Genomic DNA, 23,488 nt, shown 5'->3' with positions numbered 1-23,488 from the left:
ACACAAGCAACTGAGGGAAGCTGAGAGCTGTAGAGGTGATCTGTCCTAGGGAAGTGTATGACAATTGGAAAAATCCCCTAAAAGAAACAATATATAGACTCAATGGGATTTAGGAATAATTCTAAAAGGGGGTGTGTGTCACATCATTTACAAGAGCAGGCCCATTAGAATACTGGATTACTCAACATAATGCTTAAAAGGCAGTAGTGTGAAGAGATGAATCTAAATTCCTGAAAGACCACAAATATCAACCTAGATTATTATATCCATCAGATATATCTAGTAAGAAAATTGAGCCAATATTTGAACTGCCCTAAGATAGAGATGACTCAAGTAGCTTTTTATACACAGTCATGAGGATAAAGCTCAGATCCTAGCACCCACATCTTTTTTTTTTCCTGAGAAAATATAAGTCTCAAGTTCAAGAAAAGACCCTGCCTCAAAGAAGTAATCAGAAAGTGAGAGAGAGGACATATGGGTGACAGCCTCTCATCTCCTGTGGGAACACTCAAGGGCACACACTCATATAAGGAAACACAACATATATAAATAAATGAATGTAAAATATTGTGCAGTGCCCTGTCAGAATACTGAGGGCTGTGCTGTGCAATTTTTGTTCATTTCTTTCTGCCTTATTTCTAAATTTGAGTCATTTGCTTAACACCCATGCAGTTTAGGGCCCTTTGGGGACATAGTTCTGGCATCTGATCCTGTGCCTGCAATAGGATTCTTTTGCTACAGTCAAAATCTGGTGAAAAGTTTGTCAAATGTTGCAAAAGTCATAGTGCTGTGCAGAAGTCATTTTACTCAAATACAGTTCCAGTAGTGTTGAATTAGATGGGCCAGGGGTAAGTTAAGTTTGTATGTTGCAGACTTGTGTTGTTTATCCTTTTGTTCTGACATTAACATATGGTGTCATTTCCAATACCACCTCTTCAATTGTCTAACAAAACTGCCCTGACTTAGTGTCAGACACTAGAGGCTGAAAGATTGTCCCACAAGATTTTCCTGCCACCAAACACTAGTGGCAAGGATCCTGTCTCTAGTTAAACATACTTGCTAAGCTTCAAGTTTGAGTTTCCACAACCCTTCCTTCAGGCACAGTAGTTTTCCAGAGTAGCTCATAGGTCTTGGGGAAAGGTCTTGCTCATTCCTACTGATCTATCACAAAGAGCACTAATCATAAGGCTAAATAGAAAAGCCATGTTGGTGAGGAGCTAAGAACTGCCAAGGCTTCCCTAGAATGCTCCCTTCTCAGTATCCATGCCTGTGTGTCAACATGCTGCCTCAGACTCTTAGCGGAGTCTTCACTGTGCTGCTGAGGACTTGACCCCAGCCATCAGTGGTCAGTTCAGTCTTCAGTCCTCCCTCTAGAGGTGGTGGTTGGGAAACTAAATGGTGCTCTCTGATTTGTAATGTGCATTGTATCTATTTATGACACATGATGGATATATACAAGTACATTTTATACAAATCTGACACTAATCATGTTGCTCCTGTACCCCATCTTTCCTTTTCCTGTCTTTCCTCCTTTCCATCATTCCCCTTTTGTTCCTGGCCAGTTTCACTTCTACTTTCTCATCACATGTACATATTATGATTTTATATATCTACATAAAGTCTAAGAACAATATAGTAGAGGAAACATATGATGTTTGTCTGTCTCAGACTGGCCTACTTCATTTAGTATGGTAACCTTTGGTTGTGTTCATTTTTTTACAGAGGACATAACTTGGTTTTCCTTCGTGGCTGATGAAATTTCCCTTATGCTTATGCACCACATTTTAACCCCTGAGTGTGGGTTACTTCTAATCTAGAATTGTTTTTCTTGTGACCAGTCTTAACCTGAAGCCCTCTATACCAGCTGTCATCTCATTACAAAAGAAGAGTCACCTATCACCTCAGTCACTTGATAAACTCTAAGAGCTTTGGGAATGCTAAGCCAGGACCAGGGTCAAAGACCAGACGTCTTTTTATGATACTGCAGCCTTGTTCTGAGTAAACATGGGAGCAGCAACACTCATTTGGTGCCTATTGATCCTGTCCATTCCTCAGAAGTCTGCCCTACTTGGGACCCAGTTAGTTCTATGAGGTACATGGGCTGCGATACTATGGCAAACCCTCTATCACCATTCCTCCTTCTGGAATTAAAGGACATTTTTTTCTTGAGGACCCCATATCCCTATTGTTAGTTTAGTGATTTGGAAGGGAAATATGATAGTCTCACCATAAGAGTGTCTGAGAGATTCAGTTGTGAACAATCAGATCTCAGCGTTTCCCTGGACTCACCGATTTATGGTGGGGCACGTGATTTGAGCATGCTGAAGCCTCACTCAGGACTTTGGCAGGACCTCATAAATAGCTTTTCCTTGTTTTCCTTCAGCAATGCTCAGCCTTTATAAGATCAACCTGGAAGGGATGGTGGTGGCTACTTTGACCTCTTTATGGCATTAACCTGAGAATGTAGTGTTTGATAATAATATCATCAAAACACCTTTTGATATGACCAAGTTGAGCTGACTTTTACTATAGGAGGAGGCACTGCTTTGACAGAAACTGTGCTGGTTTCCAGAGATGGTATGACAAAGTTAAGATACGTGTTGATATTTTTGAATTCTAATTCAAGGCTCATTTCTACTTCAAAAGGTTTGGTAAAGAGTGCAATATATTATATGATAATTGGTAGAGCATGTGGTCTCAGCTCTCAGGAGACTGTGCTGTGAAGATCTTGTTTGAATGGGTTACACAGAAAGACAGTATGCTAAAACCAAACCAGTGCAACAACAGCAGGGTTATGGATAGAGTTAGGGTTAGGGTTAGGGTTAGGGTTAGGGTTAGGGTTAGGGTTAGGGTTAGGGTTAGGGTTAGGATTAGGAGCTCATTGGTCAGTCACTCTTAGGCTCTAGGCCAGCAAGAAACCTTGTTGTAATATAATATGGATGGTGCCTAAAGAACATCACCAAGTATTGTCCTTGGTCTCTACATACATATGCACACTCAGACATATGCAGCTGCAAGATACACATAAACAAACATAAATGAATACATACACAATTACATCCATGTATATTTTTATTCAACCACAGTAGGCCCTGAATAAGCAGGATAGGATATACTATGGTGGTCTTAGTCTCACGGCAGTGTGGCCAATCTTCTGTGGTTAGAAATGACCTTCACTGTCTCTGTCCAAGCAGAGCCTTCCAAGTGTCTGTGTTTCCAGCTGTGAGGTGACTCTGTTCCAGCCGCTGTGGACTTTTCATGTGGGTGGTGCTCTCATAAGCAGCACACACGTTTTGAGTATATCTGGTTCAGTCCAGTGCAGGTTTCCATAGACCTATAAGAAAGAAAAATAACATAACATAACATAACATAACATAACATAACATAAAATAGTCTTTGTTGCTAAAGGCCACCATGCTTTGGAAGGTATTTGTTTTAACCACTTAAAAATTGGCTAATATTAAGATTTTCTCCCTAGACTGACACATTTAGTATAATACATTTTCTCTATTGTGTTAGTTGGTGTGTGTTGCATGTCTATTACTTACATGCCAGCAACATTTTCTCTATTAGTGTCTCTTCATGTGTCATTTCTTGTTCATACAAACTTCTCCGATATCCTAGGTGTTTGCCCAGGTGTGGCCTCCCTTCCCCCAGCCTGGAACCTGCTTGCTCAAGGGTGGAGCTACCGGCTCATTCCTCCTGCCACGCCCACTGCTGGAACCTGCCTTTGCTGCCTGGAGGCACACACGTGTTCGTCCTGCTACTGGACCCTGAGTTACTTGGCGGGAAGTTGGGTTCCCTCCCCCTTCCTTTATAACTGAGTGTCTGAAAATAGTAAAATTGAGCCTTGAACAGAATGTATGTTGTCTTGGCTCCATTCTTTCTTCCGCCCCGTATAGATTCCTCTCTTTTCAGCCTGAACTGCCATTCTCAGTTGAATCGTTCGTGTTGTGGACTGCGGGCAGGCCGCAACACCCAGGTACCAACCTCAGATGTCTTCCTCTTGCTCTGCTCCTTAGTTTTGGGGTAGGGTCTCTTTCTGAACCAGGAGCTCCTCTTTTCAGCTGGGTAGGTTGGCTAGCAAGCCTCAGTGGGCTTCTTCTTGTCTCTGTCTCTACCCCATGATTGGGGCTACAGATCGTCACCAACCATGACTGACTTGTTACAGGCATGCTTGAGAGCTGAATTTAGGCTTCATATTTGGTGGCCAGGATGACCTCAATTGTCATTCTCAGGCACAATTCGCTCACACACTCAGTCTTAAAATAAACAAATAAACAAAAGACTCAGTCTTAAAATAAACAAATAAACAAAAGAATGAGTCTTTCAAGCACTTTACCCACTGAGTCATTTCCCAGCTCTGATGACTTTTTTCAAAAGCAATATTTAGACAAACCAATGCTCATCTTTTGCCTTGAGCTTCATGTTCCAGTTTAGTGAGATCTTTTTCACTCAGAGGATTAGCTGTTCCTTCAGCATGTTGTAAAACACAAATTGGACTGGCAGCATAATAAAGACCTTTCTGAGCCTTGAATGGTGATGGCTGACTCCCTCCCAGTGCACAGATAATCATGTTTAAGGGGAAATTCTCTAGATGAGTGTTCATGAGATGGAAATAACTTTCAGCAAATATTTGTCACCATCATTATCTTGAAGGTGTTGTTGGAATCAGGAGATATTAAATAGCAATGTCTAGAAGCAAAGCAAAATATTCCCTAAGTGTGTGTGTGTGTGTGTGTGTGTGCACGTGCGCGTGCGTGCATGCATGTGTGCACACGCAGGTGCAAATGAAACTGTTCACATGAGTGTGATGTCCAGGACAACCTAAGTTGTGATTTGCAGGTACCATTCATTCATTCATTTACTAATTAATTCATTAGTTTGTTTGTTTTAAGACACAGTCTTTCTTTGACCTGGAACTTGGCATGCAAGCCAGGCTGGCCAGCAAGCATAAGAAATTCACCACCTGTCTCAACTTGCCCAGTGTTTGTATTAATACACCAGCATGTCATGTTTTTAACATGGGTTCCAGTGGGGAACTCCAAGTCGCTACTTGACTGGTCATCTCCCCAGACCTTCCCTAATATTTTCCAAGTGACCCCCCTTTTAAAGCCATCATGTGGAATTAGTATCTCTTCTGAAAGATACATATGTGCAGTTCTGTGGGGTCTCTCTCTCAGTCTCTCTCTCTCTCTCTCTCTCTGTGTGTGTGTGTGTGTGTATGTGTGTGTGTGTGGTAGATAATGTTCATCATTAGCCTGAAGCATTGGCTAATGTTAAATTTAAATTAAAATATACTCCTGGGTGACTGCATCTTCAATTTCATGGTTGATTCCTTTGTGATTGACTTATTAAGCTAAACCAGAAATTGCAAACTAAAATACCTCAGGGTCTAGAAGGAAAAACGACAAACACATGAGGTTAGTTGTAACCGGAAAATGCCCAGCGTCTTTCCGTGAAAGGATGCTCAGTGCTGCTAAGTTTCCTCCTGCTTTTTAAAAGTTGACATTACACAGCCCCATAGGAGGAACAACAATAGGAACTAACCAGTAACTCTAGAGCTCCCAGGGACTACACCACCAACCAAAGAGCACACATGGAGGGACTCATGGCTCTAGCTATATATGTAGCAGAGGATGGCTTAGTCAGTCATCAACGGGAGGAGAGGCCCTTGGACCTGTGAAGGTTCTATGCCCCAGTATCGGGGACTGCCAAGGCCAGGAAGCAGGAGTGGGTGGGTTGGGGAGCAGGGCGATAAGGGGAAGGGATAGGGGGCTTTCGGAGGGGAAACTAGGAAAGGGAATAACAGTTGAAATGTAAATAAAGAAAATATCTAATAAAAATAGATACAATAGTTGATATTACTTTAAAATATGATTTAATGTGTAAGCACTCATAATTTTTAGACTTCAAGACTTTGGAAAACACAATTTCTAAAGTATTGTGAACCAAATAAAACACATTTGCCAGCTAGTTATAAGTTGTCAATCTGAGAAAGAGAACTAAATATTTTACAGCTGAAGTGGTATTTTGTTTGCAACAAACATTTAATTTACAATGAATGAGCCTGATTAATACAAAGTTCTACACTCCTTAGCAATCATTCTAACCACACCACACTGACAGGGATTCTGTTGAAGTCCAATTTGGGAGCTTGATGTAAAACTTCAGTGGGAAACACCATACTGCTCCCTAGATAGCAATATTGCTGTTTGGCAAATTGGCCTAGTATTTTACCACACAAAATAGACACCTTGTTTCCAGGTAACTGACACTTTCTATGGTTGAAATAGCCAAATTGGTATGTTATCCTCAAAAAGCTCCTGCCATACCCTGTGTGCCACACCTTGTCCTCTTAAGATGCAGAAGAATAGATATTAATATTAAAGAGAAACAGGTTTCATAATTGCTTATGACTGTGAACCCATCAGTCACTGTCCTTAGTGCATCCGGCTCAGTGTAGCTACTATTAGTCAAGCACCCTGGGATTCTCCGATGCTTTTCCCAAGACAGAAACCAGAATCTGTCCCTGGGGAAAAAATCCCTAAGTTAGCCAAACCTTACAACTTCGAACAAGCAGAAATTCATTTGAAGGTTCTGTTTTATTAACTATTAATTGAAAAGCAAGTTTCATATTTGTACCTAATTGACCCTAGACACTAAGTTGATAAAACACCATAAAGCATTTTTTAAAAGCCAAGATGTTAAAGTAACTCTGAAAATTGTCTAGCAACCATTGAGGATAGGATCTTCCCTCTCAATAGGAATCTGAAAGTGGGGGATTCTCGGTTTCTGAGAGAGCTGAGGCATGGGTGAAGAACAAGACAGAGATGAACTGAGCACATGTGGAGCATGGAAAATTCACTCACAGAGAAGGCTGTGGTGCTGCTCCTAGAGCCAATAGTAGGGACATTCCAATTGAGAATGACTTTAAGACTGCACACTAGTTCAAAGGAGGGAAAGATCTGTAATCAATTAATAATGTTGCTACAGACACAGGCATAAGAAATGGCTGTATGCATGCCACGCATATCCCACTTGCTGCCTTAGGTAGAGTAAATAACACTCAGTGTTTTCATAGGATTTTAAGTTTCCAGTTTTCCTGGGACAGATTCAGCTGACACCATTTTGTCTTGGTTTGCTTCTCTGTTGTTATGATAATGACTATGCAAAAACAGTTTTGGGGAAGAAAGGTTTTATTTGATTCACAGGTTTCAGGCCACTGTCAAGGAAAGCCAAGGTGGGAAGTTGGAAGCAGGATCTGAAGATGACTCTAAAGGGAAACTCTGCAGCTTCCCATGGACCTCTCAGATACAGCCCAGGCCCACTGCCCAGGGATGACTCCAGCCATAAAGGGTTGGACCTTCTCACAGCAATCAGTGATCAAGAAAATAGCCAGTCTTATGGAGATGATTCTTTAATTGAGAATTAAATTGGGATTCTCCGATGCTTTTCCCAAGACAGAAACCAGAATCTGTCCCTGAGATTCTGATTCAGAAACTGAGAATCCCTCACTCCTCACACTGAGTCTGTCCAGGCCTGTGTCAAGTCCACAGAAAATGGACAGGGTTATAGATCTATTAACTCTCACGAACTATGCACAGTGCTTCCCATTATTTTAAGTATTCCAACTTGGATGACAAATATTCCAGCACTGGCCAGGGAAGTTTCCTGTGTAACTATTGTTAGTCCATTTGCTTCCTCCTAAATGTTCCCAAGTCACTGTTGAGTACTTAATTTACAATAATCTTCCTCTTTTGGGGCATGGGTTTTCTCCATATTCTACTTTAAGCAGTTTAATAGCATATCTGCTGTTAGCTTAGGACCATGCATGATTCAAACTTCCAGTCCATTGGATTCAACATAGGATCACAGTCCTCAACCAGTCCTATGTCTCTGGCAGTGATTTCTCTCTGCAGTGGATAATATTTACAATAGCCATGGAAACCATGTAGCTTCTCTTTTGAATGATATATGGCCATACACACTTTTCTGTCTTTGTTTGTGTTCTTCACAGTCATATCAGCAAAAGGCAGAAGGTTGCAGCTGCTTAGATTTTCTCCAGCAGATCCTGAGGAGTTTCACATCTTTAACACTGTCTGAGTTTGCAGCCAGGTGCTCAGGGATGACGCCCAGGCTTTCTGATATACCCATTACAAAGCGGAGTTCCTAGCCATGTCTGATCTGAGAGCCACAGCACTTAATTTGCATGCCCTGACTAGGTTCTAGGGTAAGCTTGAGGTTTGCCATCCTCTCCTGAAGTGCTAATAATACTCTATTTTTTTTTTTTGGCAAAGCAAAAATTTTTGTTTATTAAACATTATGGTAGTTTTGGATTCCTTGAGAAAAATTAAAAGGTGTTTCCAGTGCTGTAGAAGCAGACAAAATGGTTACAATGTGATGTCTGTTTCTTTTTTTTTTTTTCTTTTCCATGAATGGATTAGACAATTTATTATGTCCCAGCGCTCAAGCTCTAACCATCTCTGAAAACAGCATCATACATACATGTAGATGTACTTCACGAGTCTTTTTTTTTAATTTTTAATATTTTTTTATTACGTATTTTCCTCAATTACATTTCCAATGCTATCCCAAAAGTCCCCCATACCCCCCCCCACTTCCCTACCCACCCATTCCCATTCTTTTGGCCCTGGCATTCCCCTATATTGGGGCATATAAAGTTTGCAAGTCCAATGGGCCTCTCTTTCCAGTGATGGCCGACTAGGCCATCTTTCGATACATATGCAGCTAGAGACAAGAGCTCCGGGGTACTGGTTAGTTCATCATGTTGTTCCCCCTATAGGGTTGCAGATCCCTTTAGCTCCTTGGGTACTTTCACTAGCTTCTCCATTGGGAGCCTGTGATCCATCCAAGAGCTGACTGTGAGCATCCACTTCTGTGTTTGCTAGGCCACGGCATAGTCTCACAAGAGACAGCTATATCTGGGTCCTTTCAGCAAAATCTTGCTAGTGTATGCAATGGTGTCAGCGTTTGGAAGCTGATTATGGGATGGATCCCTGCATATGGCAGACTCTAGATGGTCCATCCTTTCATCACAGCTCCAAACTTTGTCTCTGTAACTCCTTCCATGGGAGTTTTGTACCAATTCTAAGAAGGGACATAGTGTCCACACTTTGGTCTTCATTCTTCTTGAGTTTCATGTGTTTAGCAAATTGTATCTTGTATCTTGGGTATCCTAAGTTTTGGGCTAATATCCACTTATCAGTGAATACATATTGTGTGAGTTCTTTTGTGATTGTGTTACCTCACTCAAGATGATGCCCTCCAGGTCCATCCATTTGCCTAGGAATTTCATAAATTCATTCTTTTTAATAGCTGAGTAGTACTCCATTGTGTAAATGTATCGTAATTTCTGTATCCATTCCTCTGTTGAGGGGCATCTGGGTTCTTTCCAGCTTCTGGCTATTATAAATAAGGCTGCTATGAACATAGTGGAGCATGTGTCTTTCTTACCGGTTGGGACATCTTCTGGATATATGCCCAGGAGAGGTATTGCTGGATCCTCTGGTAGTACTATGTCCAATTTTCTGAGGAACCGCCAGACTGATTTCCAGAGTGGTTGTACAAGCTTGCAATCCCACCAACAATGGAGGAGTGTTCCTCTTTCTCCACATCCTTGCCAGCATCTGCTGTCACCTGAATTTTTGATCTTAGCCATTCTGACTGGTGTGAGGTGGAATCTCAGGGTTGTTTTGATTTGCATTTCCCTGATGATTAAGGATGTTGAACATTTTTTGAGGTGCTTCTCTGCCATTCGGTATTTCTCAGGTGAGAATTCTTTGTTCAGTTCTGAGCCCCATTTTTTAATGGGGTTATTTGACTTTCTGGAGTCCACCTTCTTGAGTTCTTTATATATATTGGATATTAGTCACCTATCCGATTTGGGATAGGTAAAGATCCTTTCCCAATCTGTTGGTGTTTTTTTTGTCTTATTGATGGTGTCTTTTGCCTTGCAGAAGCTTTGCAGTTTCATGAGGTCCCACTTGTCAATTCTCGATCTTACAGCACAAGCCATTACTGTTCTATTCAAGAATTTTTCCCCTGTGCCCATATCTTCAAGGCTTTTCCCCACTTTCTCCTCTATAAGTTTCAGTGTCTCTGGTTTTATGTGAAGTTCCTTGATCCACTTAGACTTGACCTTAGTACAAGGAGATAGGAATGGATCGATTCGCATTCTTTTACATGTTAATAACCAGTTGTGCCAGCACCATTTGTTGAAAATGCTATCTTTCTTCCACTGGATGTTTTTAGCTCCCTTGTCGAAGATCAAGTGACCATAGGTGTGTGGGTTCATTTCTGGGTCTTCAATTCTATTCCATTGGTCTATTTGTCTGTCACTATACCAGTACCATGCAGTTTTTATCACAATTGCTCTGTAGTAAAGCTTTAGGTCCGGCATGGTGATTCCACCCGAGGTTCTTTTATCCTTGAGAAGAGTTTTTGCTATCCTAGGTTTTTTGTTATTCCAGATGAATTTGCAGATTGCACTTTCTAATTCGTTGAAGAATTGAGTTGGAATTTTGATGGGGATTGCATTGAATCTGTAGATTGCTTTTGGCAAGATAGCCATTTTTACAATGTTGATCCTGCCAATCCATGAGCATGGGAGATCTTTCCATCTTCTGAGATCTTCTATAATTTCTTTCTTCAGAGACTTGAAGTTTTTATTATACAGATCTTTCACTTCCTTAGTTAGAGTCATGCCAAGATATTTTATATTATTTGTGACTATTGAGAAGGGTGTTGTTTCCCTGATTTCTTTCTCAGCCTGTTTATTCTTTGTGTAGAGAAAGGCCATTGACTTGTTTGAGTTAATTTTATATCCAGCTACTTCATTGAAGCTGTTTATCAGGTTTAGGAGTTCTCTGGTGGAATTTTTAGGGTCACTTATATATACTATCATATCATCTGCAAAAAGTGATATTTTGACTTCATCTTTTCCAATTTGTATCCCTTTGATCTCCTTTTGTTGTCGTATTGCTCTGGCTAGGACTTCAAGTACGATGTTGAATAGGTATGGAGAAAGTGGACAGCCTTGTCTAGTCCCTGAATTTAGAGAGATTGCTTCAAGCTTCTCACCATTTACTTTGATGTTGGCTACTGGTTTGCTGTAGATTGCTTTTATCATGTTTAGGTATGGGCCTTGAATTCCTGATCTTTCCAAGACTTTTATCATGACTGGGTGTTGGATTCTGTCAAATGCTTTCTCAGCATCTAACGAGATGATCATGTGGTTTTTGTCTTTGAGTTTGTTTATATACTGGATTACGTTGATGGATTCCCATATATTGAACCATCCTTGCATCCCTGGGATGAAACCTACTTGGTCAGGATGGATGATTGTTTTGATGTGTTCTTGGATTCGGTTAGCAAGAACTTTATTGAGGATTTTTGCATCGATATTCATAAGGGAAATTGGTCTGAAGTTCTCCATCTTTGTTGGGTCTTTTTGTGGTTTAGGTATCAGAGTAATTGTGGCTTCATAGAATGAGTTGGGTAGAGTACCTTCTGTTTCTATTTTGTGGAATAGTTTGTGAAGAACTGGAATTAGGTCTTCTTTGAAGATCTGATAGAACTCTGCACTAAACCCATCTGGTCCTGGGCTTTTTTTGGTTGGGAGACTATTAATGACTGCTTCTATTTCTTTAGGGGATATAGGACTGTTTAGATCATTAACCTGATCTTGATTTAGCTTTGGTACCTGGTATCTGTCTAGAAACTTGTCCATTTCATCCAGGTTTTCCAGTTTTGTTGAGTATAGCCTTTTGTAGAAGGATCTGATGGTGTTTTGGATTTCTTCAGGATCTGTTGTTATGTTTCCCTTTTCATTTCTGATTTTGTTAATTAGGATGCTTTCCCTGTGCCCTCTAGTGAGTCTGGCTAAGGGTTTATCTATCTTGTTGATTTTCAAAAAGAACCAGCTCCTTGATTGGTTGATTCTTTGAATAGTTCTTCTTGTTTCCACTTGGTTGATTTCACCCCTGAGTTTGATTATTTCCTGCCTTCTACTCCTCTTGGGTGAATTTGCTTCCTTTTGTTCTAGTGCTTTTAGGTGTGTTGTCAAGCTGCTAATGTGTGCTCTCTCTAGTTTCTTTTTGGAGGCACTCAGAGATATGAGTTTTCCTCTTAGGAATGCTTTCATTGTGTCCCATAAGTTTGGGTATGTTGTGGCTTCATTTTCATTAAACTCCAAAAAGTCCTTAATTTCTTTCTTTATTCCTTCCTTGACCAAGTTATCATTGAGAAGAGTGTTGTTCAGTTTCCACGTGAATGTTGCCTTTCTATTATTTATTTTGTTATTGAAGATCAGCCTTAGTCCATGGTGATCTGGTAGGATGCATGGGACAATTTCAATATTTTTGTATCTGTTGAGGCCTGTTTTGTGACCAATTATGTGGTCAATTTTGGAGAAGGTATCATGGGGTGCTGAGAAGAAGGTATATCCTTTTGTTTTAGGATAAAATGTTCTGTAGATATCTGTTAAGTCCATTTGTCTCATCACTTCTGTTAGTTTCACTGTGTCCCTGTTTAGTTTCTGTTTCCATGATCTGTCCATTGGTGAAAGTGGTGTGTTGAAGTCTCCCACTATTATTGTGTGAGGTGCAATGTGTGCTTTGAGCTTTACTAAAGTTTCTTTAATGAATGTGGCTGCCCTTGTATTTGGAGCATATATATTCAGAATTGAGAGTTCCTCTTGGAGGATTTTACCTTTGATGAGTATGAAGTGCCCCTCCTTGTCTTTTTTGATTATTTTGGGTTGGAAGTCGATTTTGTTAGATATTAAAATGGCTACTCCAGCTTGTTTCTTCATACCATTTGCTTGGAAAATTGTTTTCCAGCCTTTCATTCTGAGGTAGTGTCTATCTTTTTCTCTGAGATGAGTTTCCTGTAAGCAGCAAAATGTTGGGTCTTGTTTGTGTAGCCAGTTTGTTAGTCTATGTCTTTTTATTGGGGAGTTGAGTCCATTGATATTAAGAGATATTAAGGAAAAGTAATTGTTGCTTCCTGTTATTTTTGTTGTTAAAGTTGGCATTCTGTTCTTGTGGCTGTCTTCTTTTAGGTTTGTGGAGGGATTACCTTCTTGTTTTTTTCTAGGGCGTGGTTCCCGTCCTTGTATTGGTTTTTTTCTGTTATTATCCTTTGAAGGACTGGATTAGTGGAGAGATAATGGGTGAATTTGGTTTTGTCGTAGAATACTTTGGTTTCTCCATCTATGGTAATTGAGAGTTTGGCTGGGTATAGTAGCCTGGGCTGGAATTTGTGTTCTCTTAGTGTCTGTATAACATCTGTCCAGGCTCTTCTGGCTTTCATAGTCTCTGGTGAAAAATCTGGTGTAATTCTGATAGGCGTGCCTTTATATGTTACTTGGCCTTTTTCCCTTACTGCTTTTAGTATTCTATCTTTATTTAGTGCATTTGTTGTTCTGATTATTATGTGTCGGGAGGTATTTTCTGGTCCAGTCTATTTGGAGTTCTGTAGGCTTCTTGTATGTTCATGGGCATCTTTTTCTTTAGATTTGGGAAGTTTTCTTCAATATATTTGTTGAAGATGTTTGGTGGTCCTTTGAGTTGAAAATCTTCATTCTCATCCACTCCTATTATCCGTAGGTTTGGTCTTCTCATTGTGTCCTGGATTTCCTGGATGTTTTGAGTTAGGATCTTTTTGCATTTTCCATTTTCTTTGATTGTTGTGCCAATGTTCTCTATGGAATCTTCTGCACCTGATATTCTCTCTTCCATCTCTTGTATTCTGTTGCTGATGCTCGCATCTATGGTACCAGATTTCTTTCCTAGGGTTTCTTTCTCCAGCATTGCCTCACTTTGGGTTTTCTTTATTGTGTCTACTTCCCTTTTTAGGTCTTGGATGGTTTTATTCAATTCCATCACCTGTTTGGTTGTGTTTTCCTGCAATTCTTTAAGGGATTTTTGTGTTTCCTCTTTAATATCTTCTACCTGTTTGGTTATGTTTTCCTGCAATTCTTTAAGGGAGTTTTGTGTTTCCTCTTTAATGTCTTCTACTTGTTTAGCAGTGTTCTCCTGTATTTCTTTAAGTGAGTTATTTAATTCCTTCTTGATGTCCTCTACTATCATCATGAGACATGCTTTTAAATCCAAGTCTAGCTTTTCAGGTGTGTTGGGGTGCCCTGGACTGGGCAAAGTGGGAGTGCTGGGTTCTGATGATGGTGAGTGGTCCTGGTTTCTGTTAGTAAGATTCTTACGTTTACCTTTCGCCATCTGGTAATCTCTGGAGTTAGTTGTTATAGTTGTCTCTATTTAGAGATTGTTCCTCTGGTATTTTTGTTACCCTCTATGAGCAGATCTGGGAGACTAGCTCTCTCCTCTGAGTTTCAGTGGTCAGGGCAGTCTCTGCAGGCAAGGTCTCCTCTTTCAGGGAAGGTGCACAGTTATTTGGTGTTTGGACCTCCTCCTGGCCGAAGATGAAGGCCCAAAACAGGATCTTTCCCAGAAGCTGTGTTGCTTTGGCCTGTCACAGAAGCTGTTGTTTCAGTAGTCCACACTCTCACCTGTGTAGACTACTTTCGAGGAGTCCTAGAACCAACGTGGCTCCCGAGGAACCTGAGGCAGAAGCCTCTCGGGCCGGGCGGACACCTGTGCTCTGACCAGGAAGGTGGCTGGTTGTCTGGAGCTGAAAATGGTGCCGCCTCAGGGGCTCTGTGGCTCTCGCCTGTCCCAGAGACTGCTGGCCTCTGTATTCCACACTCTCACTTGTGCAGATTCGGATCACAATTTTAAACATGACTTTCAATATCATTCCTCTGTTCAAACACATGAAGCAGATAGTTTGATATCTGCCTCTGGTGATTTTTGGAATTGACTTAAATTGACTGAGGTGTGGTTAATGACCCAGTCTTCTGCATGCTTTCTTACCTATTTAGTCAGGGTTCAGAAAGAAAGGCCAAAACCTCCTTTGTTCGGTTTTCCTGCTCCTGGATAAAGCTTGTCTTCTTACAGTATATTGGAGGAACTTCAGTCAGCAGGGCCCAAGAACCTGCAGGAATGTGGACCTCCAGGAAGAAGTTTCAGGCCCAGATTGTCATCCTTTGGAAGGCTCTGTTTCTGTCTGTGACACAGGACAGCGGAGAGAGCTGAAAGCAGTAGCCTGTCTAAGGCCAGTGGTTTCTGAGCAAGTGTGAATGTTGTCAGGGTGTGGAGATGAATGGGTGTGTCTTTGAGCAGCAGCATCTGGGATGAAGAAGAACTGCTTGTTTATACAGCTTAGTCTGTACAGTTAACAATAATGAGGGACAGCCCTCTGCCCTTCACTCATGACAGAGTCTACAAGCTCAAGTATCCAAAAGGGCCAAGAAACAAACTTGAAGTAAGAAAGATGATCCAAGAAGAAACAGGGGAGATGGGAAAGGCCGCTGTATTTCAGGGGTGCAGCCTCTCCTCACATCTGCAAGGCCTTGCCTTGTGGGGATCTTAGTCTTTTGATTTCAGAGCTCCCAACATTTCAAGGCTAGTGAGAACTCTAGGCCTGGGGTTGGAAAGCTGGCTCAGTGATGCAGAGTGCCTGCTGCTCTTGAGAGAACCCAAGTACCTATCATCAGCATCCATGCTGAGTGGCTCACAGCCACCTGTGACTCAGTGCGCGTGCGCACACACACACACACACACACACACACACACACATACACACACTCAAATAAAAGAAATGGATCTGTGTTAAAAAAAAAAAAAAGAGCGCATTGCTATGATCCTCTTGTCTCTAGTACATGGCGCTGTTGCTGCTGTGGTTGAGGCAAACAGGATCTTGCAGAGTAGAGGACCATGCTGCCTTATTGTTTTACGATTTTCTCAGGAGATTTTCTCTTTTCCTGCCTTCATCCTCCAAGCCAGTTGCTTCTTCTAAAACCATACAAATTTATATCTGTGGGGGGGAGTGTCTTCCAGATAGAGGAAGGCAAACTGGTGACATGCATGCCTGCTTTGGAGGCCATGTCAGGATGCAGCAGACCTAGTCTCAATCTCTGCAGGTGTCACCTGATCTCTTGCCTGTGTTGAAGGCCACAACAGGTGTAGAACTGTTGTGGCCCAAGGCTAATGATGCAAAGGGCATTTATGAATCCCTCTCCAGAGATGCTGCAAAACACAGAAGAAAATCTAATCTTATCATCAAGTCATCACTGCATGCTGGGCTCTTTAAAATGCACCATTTCTTCCCTGTGATCCTGTTCTCGTGCAGTATACCCAGGGTGTTTGCTGTGCCCTAAATCCTTCATGAGGTTGTTAGAGGCAGGAACTGTACCTTCAGAGTGTGGCAGCTCTGAATGTCAAGTGCAAGGGGCTAGTTATTCTAGTTCCTAGAGACCACATGCACCCTGGCTGACTTCTGTATCCACGAAGCAGAAAGAAGATGAGATAGCACTGCTGGTTTGCTACAAGGGACGTAGGGTTGGGGAAGCTCTTGAAGTTGATCTGTGGTGAAATGTCCTCTTCTGTGGCTCATTCTGTCCATTCCAATATGTTCCTGCAGCTTCTCAGAGCAGGTTGCATGCCCTCTGGCTGGGTTTGGGTCTGGAGTGGATAAAAGTCTGGATTTTCATTGGTAAGAACAGTCTTATTTTGTCTACTGTGAAACTGAAGTTAGGTTTCCTCTGCTTAAGAAGGTGGAGGTGGGATAGAGATGAGAGGGTGTGGATTTTGACTTGAAAGAGTCCTGGAGACCCAGAGTTTATTGTCTGTGATGATAAAAGTTGTTTACATCACATATATACTACCTGAGTGTGCTAATACAGAGATCACACTATAGTGCATCAGAGGCGGGTGCTGAGTCTGCATGTCCTGCAAGTTCCAGGTGGTACCAGCACTGCTGGCCCCTGAGCCACCTAGGCACAAGTATAGAGAGGAACAGCTCCCTAATTGCTTGCATCCTAGAATCATCTGGGGAGATTTTTAATATTTTTTTTAAATTCAGGGTACTAAACTTCATTAGATAGATCAAAGCAGAATGTCCAGGTGGCACTGGGAATCAGTCTTATTAGAAGAGCTCAGGAGTAATTCTGATGTACAGCCTGGCTGAGAATCAGTCGTGGTGACTATCCATTCCAACCATGCAGAGATTCACCGTCCAGTGCCTGCTCCCCCACCCCAGGATGAGTCTATTGAGAAGTGTGTGCTTGGGGCATGGTACAAAATAATTCTGGAGTTAAAAACCTTCCATGCTGGTGATCTGTAATGAGCAGGGTAGAGGGAACTGACTCCCTGTTGTTGTCTCCTGCTAATCTTTGCTGTTATCTTTAGGTATATTATCATTCGAGAACTGAGCTCTGTGTGCCTGTTAGCTTAGCTCTTTAAGGCTGCTATGCCTAAGAACCTTAATTCTGCATGATGCATGCTTGCATGCATGCGTGTGTGCGTACATGTGTGTGTGTGTGTGTGTGTATGTGTATGCATGTGTGTGTGTGCCTCTATATATGCATGCCAAGGTCAGAGGAGGACACCTGGCATCTCCAGTCAGTCTCACCCTGCCCCCTTGAAACAGTGTCTCTCACTGAGCCAGAAGCCCATGGTGTGGGCTAGCCTGCCTGGTCAGTAATTTCCCTTGATCCACTGTCTCTTTCCTCTGGTGCTGGGAGATGCAAGCATGTGTGGCCATGCCTGGTTTTGCACACTGGATGCTCTTCCCCACGGAGTCCTGTCTCCAGCCCTGTGGCCCTCCTAGCCCGGCTGCCCTAACTTCTGCCTTCACACTCACGTCTCCACCTCTCCACTCCTCTTCCCAGTTCTACAAGTAATACATGTTCATAGTTGGAAATTGAGAAGTACAGGAAAGCACACCCCAGAGCACCCCCAAGTATGACTACTGCTTCACTCTCACCCAAGAGAACCCCAAGTGTGACTACTGCTTCTGCTGTAGTTGCTGGATACATTAACAGCTTTCATTTTGTTTTATAGTCTATTTTATTTTATTGTAGTCATAATACTTAGTAAGATATTCCTCTCTTAACAAAAGGCGTCCATTATTACTTTTGACCATAATATAGTATAGTTTGTTCTCTGTACCATGATATATGATATCATGCTACAGCAGATTTCTGGAGTTTTGTCATCTTGCTTTATTGGAAATACATATTTCTTAATCATTTACTGTTTCTCCTTTCCACAGCCCTTGGTTACCACCTTTCTTTCTACCCTTTGGTTCTGAGAACTTGACTAGTTTATACACTGAATAACTGAAACTGGGTGGCAGTTGTCAACCTGTGACAGGCTTGATTCACATCCTGTCCTGCCCTCAGCACTAAGCCATGCTGTGCTATCCCCTGCTGCGGAGGAATTTCTAGTATGCTTGGTTCTTTTCACTTTCTACATTGTTCTGAAATTAACACTGAATGCTGATATCTCTTCTAATTTTTTCCTATGTTGCTTTTTGTTTGTTTGGGAGAGTTTCCCTGTGATTCCAGGCAGGCTTACGATCCTTTTGCCCTACCCTCCCAAGCTCTGCAATTATAGATCTAGAATTCAAGTATCCAGATATGGGCTTGCTAGATGGAAAAGTGATTGTTGCTGTCACCCTCCTCGGCTTATATTCTTGCAGCCTTTTATGTGTGTGTCTACTTTACTTCCTTGAGACAGGGTCTCTCACAAAGCTGGAAGCTCCCATTCTCAACTAGGCTAGCTGGACAGTTAATTATGATCCTCCTGCCTCTGAGGGTGGAGTTACACAGTCATGCCAGCTTCCTATATGGGTGCTGGGGATTTGAACTCAGGTCCTCAAACATGCACAGCAGATGCTCTTACCTACTTAGCCGCCTCCCTGGCCCTTCTTCCAGTCTCCTTTACTTTGCAGAATTGAAATTGTTTAATAGTTTTTTTTAACCCATTTCAATGTATCAAAAATCACTTGTACCTTTTTTGAGAAATACATTTATTAATGATTACAGATTATTACGATTCATTTAACAGTTTCTTACTTTTGGTAAATATTTGGATTGCTTCTGACTCGTACAATTTAGACAAACTCAGATGTGGAAAGCAGGCTAGAGAATAGGAATACTTCTTTACTGGCACAGACCTGAATTGTCTATTGTGGCTTCATAACTATGGCGTGTTTCAAATATCTAGTGTCATGCACACCGTGGATCTGTAACAGTTGAGGGAAGCAGTGAATGAATGAAGGGAAGCATGCAATCCTGGCATCTGAAAGGGCGCTGACACATGGTCATACAATAAGCGCTCACAGAATGAATGAATGAACTCCAAAGGGTACATTAAAACACACTTAACCATGGCTCAGCTGTTCCAGGAGGCTGGTTCTAAAACATGATGTACCTCTTCCCGGTGCAAGAAGCCAAGCTCTATTGCCTACAAATACTTCACAAAGTGAGGGCTAACGGCATAATTTGCTCTCAGTAAGGTTTCAGGAAATTAATTGTTCCATTTCTTAAAGACCTTTTCTGTGCAATAATTAAAGAAAAAACCGTCCGCCATAGCAATTATCTGTAATTACTAATGAAAACAGGTGTCTCAAATGGCTTTTCAAATTGAGACATGAATGGTTCATTATCGTCACAGGCAACTGCCGATATCCAATTTTCAATGAGATGCTGAGATCAAACATGAGGTGAAGGATGATCAGGGGAACACAGAGGGAGATACTGCTCATTAGAGGGAGCTGGGCAGAAGGCAGGTTTGACAGGCACCCATGTTAAGAAGCAGGGAGTGGAATAGGAAGGCAGTGTACAGCTGAATGGAAGTGTGAAGCCGAGCACTGTGTGTGTGTGTGTGGAGGGGGGCACAAATCCTACCTCACTGCGCACTCCTCTCACAGAGTAAGAGTAACACACTCAGGCTGCTGTCTCTGTCTCTCTGCTGAGGAACTGAGACAAGTTAAAGCTGTTAGGTTTAGACCTCTGCGTGTGCCATCCAGAGTGGTTGTGGGGCAGCAACTGTGAGTGGACACAAAGGGGATAGCGGTGCCCAACTTGTGCCTAGAGGTCAAGAATAGTGAGGCCCTTTTCCAGCCCGTCACATCATTTTTTCCTTCATTTTTTTTTCTGTTAATTTTTGTGAACTTGCAGTGATAGAGCTACAAATCTAAGTGCCACAGAAATCCATTCTCTGCTCTTCCCTCTCTAGATATTTTGTCCTAGTGCATGCTGGGAGGTCTTACAAGCCAGTGCATGAAGCTGAAAGGTGGCACGAGGACTCTCAAAGGCACAGCAGAGTGGTTGGTTCAGAATGCAGTACCCCAGTGTTTAGGGAATGGCCATGTTTGGAGAGGGTTTAACTAGATACAGTAAGATGCAGTCAGTGTCTTATGAAGTCCTGTGTTTTTTAGTGACATCATGGTATGCTCTGGATGAGCAACTGTGGGTCTCCAGTCACTAGAACAGGTGCAGCTTACCACTGGACAGAGAGCAAGCTCCAGACTCTGTTCTAGTTAAAAGCTTCCTACTACATACAGCATTTGAGGAAGATCACACATTTTCTATCTCTTCCCTGGACAACTGAAGTGTGTGACGGTCATGAAGCAGGCACCGCCTCCCCTCCCTCCCCCCCCCCACCTTTTGGGACCTTTCGAAATCCATCTAGCCACAGAACTTCTTCTAGATCTAAGAACTATTACTACCCTACCAAGTCAGTGGGCATGTTCTTCTCTCCTCTCCTCTCCTCTCCTCTCCTCTCCTCTCCTCTCCTCTCCTCTCCTCTCCTCTCCTCTCCTCTCCTCTCCTCTCCTCTCCTCTCCTCTCCTCTCCTCTCCTCTCCTCTCCTCTCCTCTCCTCTCCTCTCCTCTCCTCTCCTCTCCTCTCCTCTCCTCTCCTCCTCTCCCTCTCTCTCTTTCATGCACTTATTAGTTGTATTATGGCATATGTGTATATATTTATTTGTGTGCTTTATGTATATGTATGTCCCTGTGCATATGCACACATGTGCAAGGTTGTGTGCATTTGTATGGAAGCCAAAAGTCAATATCAAGTGCCTTATTCGGTTACTTTTATCTTTAGATTTTTGAGTCAGAGCCTCTTATTGAACCTGGAGCTCATTGCTTTGGCTAGGCTGGCTAGCTAAGTGAGTTTTAGGGATCTGCCTATCTCTGCCCCCGGAATGTTGGAGTAACAGACCTGCACTGCTACACCTGACTTTTTAAGAGGGTGCTGGGGATTTGAACCCAGGTTCTCTTGCTTGTATGGCAAGCCCTTGCTAACTGAGCCATCTTCCCAGTTGCTTGGGGGCAGGTTTTTTATAAGTGTTGCCTTATAGTTCTGTTTCTCTTCCATTTCTCCATCAAGTTTTTAGTTCTTCTGGGTCCCAGGAGCATGTTAATGGGAAACTAAAGCAAAGAGAAATTTTGGTTTTAGCTATCCTTTTTCCCAGCAGGTGAGCTTGAAATTTTTCAATTTCCAGAACCCTCGTCTAGATTCCATTTTAAGATACTAGGCAAGCAATTGAGCTTGAATTTCAGAAAAGGAATGACTCATCTTTTAGTTCACCCTGCATCATGTTTCTGTCTGCTATTGGACAACCTGAACACTGCAGAGTATGAGCACTCAAAGACCTGTCAATCATTCAGTCAAGGCCTTTGGCTCATACCTTGTGTAAGAGAGATCGGAAACCTACCCACGCCAGGTCAATCAGAGAATACCCTGTGCAATTCCCATTCTGGGTGGAAGGAGAGGCTTCACTTTTTGTTTCACAAAACTGGGAGGGACCAGGACAACAGTCTTTCACTTGGGTAGAGACTGTGTGGAAGATAAAGATAAGACTGCCCCTTCCGAAAACCAAAGGCAGGGAGAGACGGAACACTTTCAACCTCACTGGTGTCCCTGGATCCACTCCTGAATGAAAGTAGCCCTATCTTTAACTGGCCAGAGCCAGCAGCCAGTTATCTGTCTTTCGCAGTTCGCCCTACCCTGCCCTTGAGCTAATTTGAGTCACAATCAATAAATAAAGCATAGCTGGCACTCACTCACTGCAACAGTGTTTCTCTGTCACTTGACACTTAGCATCTACTCTATTCCAAGGCTTATGCCAAGAGAAATTGCATTAATTTTGTTCTGGCCCTGAAGACTCCTCTCACCATGGCCTTGAACTTCACTTACAATGAACTCATGAGGCCAGTACTTTCTCTGGAATCCTTTCCTCCCACCTCAAGAGCCCTGCACCTTGACAGAATGTGTTGTCGGATTGATGGCATTTGAGTTTAAACAGTGTCCTGACGACTCTATACACTTCAACACAGACATATAAAAAGTGGTTTTGTTGTGTGTGCGCATACACACACACACACACACACACACACACACACACACACACACACACACACACACACCACACAGCAACTGTCAGTGTATCAAGGGGAGGCTCTTGCTCAGGGTGCTATCTCTCCTGGAAGGCTTAGCACTGGTGAAACTATCTGACCACAGCATGAGAACCGAGTCAGGGGAGAGGGGGTTTTCTCTCCTGTATTGTGGATGAGAGTCACAGTCTTCTTAGCTTAAGCCCCTGCACATCTGATAAGGAATGCACAGTGGCTGGTAGAGAAGGCCACCAACTCAATTGCAGATACTCCCTTTGACCTCAGGGACTGTAGTGCTTGCTTTCCCACAGACCCCAAGTAACAAGGAGCAGGGTTTGAGGGGATTATAAACACTTGTAATGCCAGTGTCTGGGAGTGCAAAGAGACAGGTGGTTTTCTGGAGCTCTCTGAGCAGCCAGCCTATCCTACCTAGAAAGTTCTAGATGAATGAGAGACCCTGCCTCAAAAATCAAAGTAAACAACATTGAGTTACAAGACACACGTGCAGATACAGCAGCATCGCCCATAAGCACACACATATACATACAAAGGCATTCACTAGGAATTGGTGTCTGTTGAAGACTCACTTAAAACTGGGGTTTTCACTGTGCTTGTGTTTATGTGTGTGTGTGTTTGATAGAGAGGGGGGTGATTGATTAGAAAGATATAACAAGCAGAAAGAACATAAAAACAAAGCTTTCATGTTTGTTGGAGGTAGATGGCACTGTCATCTCTCCAGCTTCCTCCCCCTCTTCGACATGTCACAAACCCCAGATGTGACATGTTATTGCTGAATTTTATTGTAGGTGTGAATCAAGAGTTTTTCACTACCATGGGACTCTGAACAAAGATGTCTTTTGCTTTAAAAAATAGTGGTTTCTCAAATTCTCTTTCTTCCTTAAAGTCCCTGAAGGTGTCTACCCCGTCTGTGCGTGTTGAAGGGTAGAAACCAAGTCCAGCTAGGACCCATTTCCTGTCCCCTCTTACAATCAGCTTTTAGGTATTAACACTAATATCTGGATCCACGGTTAAGAACATGTGACCCAGCCAGTCAGGCAGCTGCACCTAGCCTCCCATGGTGATGGATTCAGGAATGGCTATATGACACAAACTGATCCAGTCATAAGTATTCTCAGATACCTGATGGAAACCTGAATCTCTGGGCTCTTTGCTGTGCCTCTGAAGACAGCCTGCTGCTATGAAG

General features: G+C 42.4%; 1 long non-coding RNA gene across 1 annotated transcript in view; it reads left to right on the top strand.

Moving 5' to 3' along the window:
* LOC147000578 (uncharacterized) overlaps positions 1–3,843 on the top strand; it is a 56,736-nt gene extending 52,893 nt beyond the window's left edge. Inside the window, exon 3 of the long non-coding RNA XR_015045669.1 lies at positions 3,625–3,843. This is a non-coding gene — a long non-coding RNA (uncharacterized LOC147000578). The remainder of the gene's footprint in view (positions 1–3,624) is intronic.
* Positions 3,844–23,488: the final 19,645 nt, after the last annotated feature.

Source organism: Mus caroli, unplaced genomic scaffold (assembly GCF_978045245.1).
Source record: "Mus caroli unplaced genomic scaffold, Mus_caroli_1 scaffold_17, whole genome shotgun sequence".
Lineage (NCBI taxonomy): Eukaryota > Metazoa > Chordata > Mammalia > Rodentia > Muridae > Mus > Mus caroli.
The sequence above is the reverse complement of the archived record's forward strand: the minus strand, read 5'-3'. Positions and strand labels throughout refer to the sequence as shown.